Source organism: Aethalodelphis obliquidens, unplaced genomic scaffold (genome assembly GCF_003676395.1).
Source record: "Aethalodelphis obliquidens isolate GAN/ISIS:26980383/991018 unplaced genomic scaffold, ASM367639v1 scaffold78, whole genome shotgun sequence".
NCBI classification, from domain to species: domain Eukaryota; kingdom Metazoa; phylum Chordata; class Mammalia; order Artiodactyla; family Delphinidae; genus Aethalodelphis; species Aethalodelphis obliquidens.
The window spans coordinates 7,290,795-7,296,443 of NW_020838022.1; the positions used below are offsets into that span (position 1 = coordinate 7,290,795).

At 40.6% G+C, this 5,649-nt stretch overlaps 1 non-coding gene across 1 annotated transcript; it reads right to left on the reverse strand.

The window, feature by feature from the left end:
• Positions 1–1,616: 1,616 nt before the first annotated feature.
• Positions 1,617–1,723, reverse strand: LOC113612556 (U6 spliceosomal RNA). Its single transcript, XR_003429879.1, has one exon. It is a non-coding gene; the product is annotated as a U6 spliceosomal RNA (small nuclear RNA).
• Between the last annotated feature and the right edge of the window lie 3,926 nt (positions 1,724–5,649).

Here is a 5,649-nt window from a genome sequence, read left to right on the forward strand (position 1 = left end):
GATTTGATATTATTGTACTCATCCATTTGATACTGTGAATACCACTGATGTCCTTAGACTTGTTTTAGAAGTACTTCCTGTTTTCCTAATTCCAGGAAGTGAATCTGGTTCATGGGACTTGCAATATTATTTTTGTGAAATTGTTATGAACTGGACTCAATAATTTAGAATCCAACCAAACTAATCATGCTGTAGCTCTGAGTGTGTAGGGTTTATGGAATTATGTTTGAAATGATAGGTGATGAAGTCCCTCCCTAATTTTTTTTTTTTGTGTGTGTTAGGTACGCAGTCCTCTCACTGCTGTGGCCTCTCCCGTTGCACAGCACAGGCTCCGGATGTGCAGGCTCAGCGGCCATGGCTCACGGGCCCAGCCGCTCCGCGGCATGTGGGATCTTCCCGGACCGGGGCACGAACTCGTGTCCCCTGCATCGGCAGGCGGACTCTCAACCACTGTGCCACCAGGGAAGCCCCCTCATTATTTTTTAATGCAGCAGTTAGATAATAGTGAATTAAGATTTCCTGGAGAGTCAATTTTAAGCCATCAACTGACAGTGAAAGATAAACAAAGACTAGATGACATGTTGAAATTATACCTAGTACATAAACTTATATCAAACGCTTCTAATCTGGCAAACAATACAATGAGTGACAGCAAATGCAATAAATCAGAAACCTAGATCAATTATCTTAGAAAGATTGCAGTCATCAGATAAAAATGGGACTGTGGAGTCTTCTAAATTAACTAGCACTGAGAACATGAATCAGTCTTTCATCTTTTATTATTTCATCCTTTTCCTTTGAAGTAAACTTAAAAATAATCTTTTTGCCAACTCCTCAAAATTAAATATTCACTATATCACTCTTACTCCCTATTAAAAACTGGTATTAGTGTGCCTTTATACTGAAGACATCAAAGAAACTATGGAGTATACTTGTATAAACATAAGGAAGCCTGAAGTATATTGTTTATTTTCCTATGGAATAAATGCAAAATCATGATCCTTCATTGTGCATTTACTGAATTCTACTTGGATTTTATGAAAGAAATTTCCCTTTTGTTTTTACATCTTTATTGGAGTATAATTGCTTTACAATGTTGTGTTAGTTTCTACTGTACAACAAAGTGAATCAGCTATATGTATACATATATCCCCATATCCCCTCCCTCTTTCGTCTCCCTCCCACCCTCCCTATCCCACCCCTCTAGGTCGTCACAAAGCACCGAGCTGATCTCCCTGTGCTATGCGGCTGCTTCCCACCAGCTATCTATTCTACATTTGGTAGTGTGTATACGTCAGTGCTACTCTCTCACTTTGTCCCAGCTTTCCCTTGCCACCCTGTGTCCTCAAGTCCGTTCTCTAGGTCTGCGTTTTTATTCCTGCCCTGCCACTAGGTTCATCAGTACTGTTTTCTTAGATTCCATATATATGTGTTAGCATACGGTATTTGTTTTTCTCTTTCTGACTTACTTCACTCTGTATGACAGACTCTAGGTCTGTCCACCTCAATACAAATAACTCAATTTCCTGTCTTTTTATGGCTGAGTAATATTCCATTGTATATATGTGCCACGTCTTCTTTATCCATTCATCCATAGATGGACATTTAGGTTGCTTAAAAATATGGAATGCTTCACAAATTTGCGTGTCATCCTTGCACAGGGGCCAGGCTAACCTCCTCTGTATCGTTCCAATTTTAGTATATGTGCTGCTGAAGCGAGCGCTCCCTTCCCTTTTTGATCCGATCTTTGTTGAATGGATGAAATATGTGGTCATTTGTTTCTAGCACTTTGAGGTCAGCTCCACTTTTCATCCATGATAGTGCCCACCAAGTAGATTACTGTACTAGTTTAGTTTTTCCAGTGGGTTTGGATTTTAATAGTTTTATTCCACTGCTAGCTAGTATCTAACTATTTTATCTATAATCACACAAGTACATCTGGGTGTTATCTATTCATTCCACATTTTAAAATGTCTGAATATATCCTGGGACATGTTGTAGACACCATTGATTGCCTACCACCACAACGTTTTCCATGATAACAGAACCCCAATTTGTACTGGTGTGAGGCACCACAGGTTTTAACAGAGGCTCGGTCCCTTCCAGCTCAGCCCTTAACCCAGCTAAGCCGCCCTCGGTAATTTTTTAAAAGTTAAAATTGGAAGATTGGGATTGACATATATACACTACTATATATAAAGTAGGTGACTAATAAGGACCTACTCTATATAGCACAGGGAACGCTACTCGATACTCTGTCATGGCCTATATGGGAAAAGAATCTAAAAAAGAGTGGATATATGTATATGTATCACGGATTCACTTTGCCGTACACCTGAAACTAACACAACATTGTAAATCAACTATTCCCCAATTTTAAAAAACCTTATTTTATTTTTTAGAGCAGTTTTAGATTTGTTACTGACCCTCCCGAGCTGGGCTCCAACAAGGGTCCTCCCGCCTGGTGTCCTTGGAGCCAACAGAATAAGACCAAGTTCGGTTCAGAAGCAAAGGAAAGCTTCGTTTTCTGATCAAAGCACCAACAGGTGTGAGCTTGTACTGCAGAGTCCACGCCCGTGGGCGGGGCTGCTTTATTGGGCTCTTGTCAGCGGGGAGGGGCTGGGAGTTCTCCCGGGTGGGGCGCGATTTTGCAGCTCACAGCATTCACTCCAGGGCCAAGTGCCGGGCGCAGCGCTTCTGCACACGGCCTGCCGCCACTGTCTTGGATTGCAGTGTCTGTGCAGTGTCTCTCTGCACAGGGCCCACCGCCGCCATCTTGGATTGCCGCGTTGTGCACAGCGCTTCTGCGCGCGGCCCGCCGAGCTGAGGCGTCAGGCACAGCCGCTCCACACTAGGGACTCTGCTCTGAAGTGCCGGATGCGAGGCCTCTGCACACAGCCGCCCATGAACAAGTGAAACTGGACTAAGCACAAAGGAAAAGAGAAGAAAAAAAAGGTTAGACTTCATGTTATTACCCAGATTCTCTTTTTATTTCCTGGGAATTGTTAAAGGGCTGTGCCTGTGGCAGATTCACAGCAAAACCGAGCCTCCCCCCTTACCCACATCCCCCACCAGAGTGGTATGTTTCTTACAACTGTTGAACTTACATCGTCACATCTTTATCACCCAAAGTGCATAGTTGACATTACCATTCACTCTTGGTGTTGGACCTTCTGTGCATTTGGACAAATGCGTAATGACACATGTCCACCATTATGGTATCATACAGAGTATTTTCAATGCCCTAAAAATCCTCTGTGCTTTGCCTATTCATCCCTTCCTGACCCCCAACTCCTGACAACCACTGACTGATCTTTGTAATATCCCCATAGTTTTGCTTTTTCCAGAATGTCATATAGTTGGCATCATCCAGTACGTAGCCTTTTCAGATTGGCTTCTTTCACTTAGTGACATGCAGCTGAGGTTCCTCCATGTCTTCTCATGGCCTGATAACTCGTTTCTCTTTAGCGCTGCCTAACAGTCCACTGTCTGGATCTTCCACAGTTTATGTAACCATTCACCTACTGAAGGACATCCTGGTTGCTTCTAAGTTTTGGCAATTATAAGTGAAGCTGCTATAAACATCACGTGCAGGCTTTTGTGTGGACATAAGTTTTCAACTCCTTTGGGTAAATACCAAGGGGGACAAATGCTGGATTGTATGGCAAGGAAGAGTATGTTTAGTTAAGGTGTCTGTTAAGGTCTTTAGTCCATTTTTTAATCTGGTTGCTTGTTTTCTTATTGAGTTTAAGTGTTCTTTGGGATAATAGCCCTTTATCAGGTGTGTCTTTTACAAATATTTTCTCCCAGTCTGCAGCCAGGAGAATTCCATTATCCTTGTTAATGGCAGGCTTAGGCCTCGGACATGTAATATAATTCTGATAATGACACATGTGGAAAAGTCTGTTGGAGACCTTTTGGGAAGTCTTTTCTCAGTCTTAGAATGGAGCACCAGGAAAGGATGTCCTCCCTTCTGGCCTTTGGAAATTATTGTTCCAGGACATAGTGCCTGGACGTGTTGTAACCAGTCTGCAGCTATGAGAAGAGTAGCAGGCAAACAGAACCTCAGAGTAGAAAATGAAAAGAATGTGAATCTTTGATAATATTGTTGAACCTGTGAATTACTGAAACTGCCTTATCTCTGTTTTCCTTGTCACATGATTTAATAAGCTGACAATTGTTGAAGCCAGTTGAGTTTTCTATTACTTGCAATCCAGGCATCCTAAGTGACATCCTACATAAAGCTGACGGTTCCTATATTGCATTAGGTGAAGTCACTCTCTTCGTTTCCAAACACTACACTAAAATTTCATAGATTCAGCCCCATTAGGGCTGAATATCAACATGAAATAATTAAAACTGAATTACAGAGTATGCTTTTCTATTATCATTACTTTTATTTTATTAATAAAATGTGTAGCTATAAAAGAAATAGTTGATGTCATAGAAATTAGAAAAACTTATCTTTTTTTTAAACTGAAGAATTATTGGAGAAGGTGTGTTTATTAAATTTGTGGTGACACAAGATAGGAGAGAACCATATGACAGTCAAAATTCAGAAATATTTCAACGGGCTGTAATGATGAGCCAAAAACAACAAGGTGAAATGTAATAGAGAGAAATGTACGTTTTTGCATTTAGGTTAATGAGATGAGGGCTAAGCCTGTTTAGGATGAGAGTTAAAGGCTGCTTGTATGACGAGCATCTGGGGATTTCAGTTTACTGTTAATTCTGTAAGTGCCAGGATTAGGACAAGGCCAAAAAATTACTAAAAGAGTAAATATGTAAATCCTTCCTTCATGCAACAAGAATTTATTAAACATGTATTCAACAAATACATATTAAGAGCTGGTTAAGAGAAAGGGCTTTGGACTTCAACTGATCTCAGCTTGGAGTGTGTGATCTTAGGCAAGTTACTTCTTGGTACCTCCATTTTCTTATTTGTAGAATATGATGAATAATAATGCATGGTAACTGAGAGAACCAAAATAAGATAATATACGCAAAGGGTCTGGAAAAGTATTTAGTAGCAATAATAATTTTTAGTGTTTAGCCTTGTTTTAGATCAGTTGTGATAATTCTTCCACAGTAATCTGCTTTGTTCAGTTTATACCTGGAGAACTTTATTTTTGTACCATATTTTGAAGCACACTGAGAGACTAGGGAACAACCAGGTAAGCATGAGAAGAGGATCTCTGGAAACAATATCAGATAAGGAATAACTTCAGGAATTAAATATTGGACCTGAAAAGACTTCATATATTTAATGGAATTTAAGGAAAAAAAATGTCATGAAGAACCTAGGGGTAAGACAGGAATAAAGATGCAGACCTACTAGAGAATGGACTTGAGGACATGGGGAGGGGGAAGGGTAAGCTGTGACAAAGCGAGAGAGAGGCATGGACATATATACACTACCAAATGTAAAATAGATAGCTAGTGGGAAGCAGCCGCATAGCACAGGGAGATCAGCTCGGGGCTTTGTGATCACCTGGAGGGGTGGGATAGGGAGGGTGGGAGGGAGGGAGACGCAAGAGGGAAGAGATATGGGAACATATGTATATGTATAACTGATTCACTTTGTTATAAAGCAGAAACGAACACACCATTGTTAAGCAATTATACTCCAATAAAGATGTAAAAAAAAAA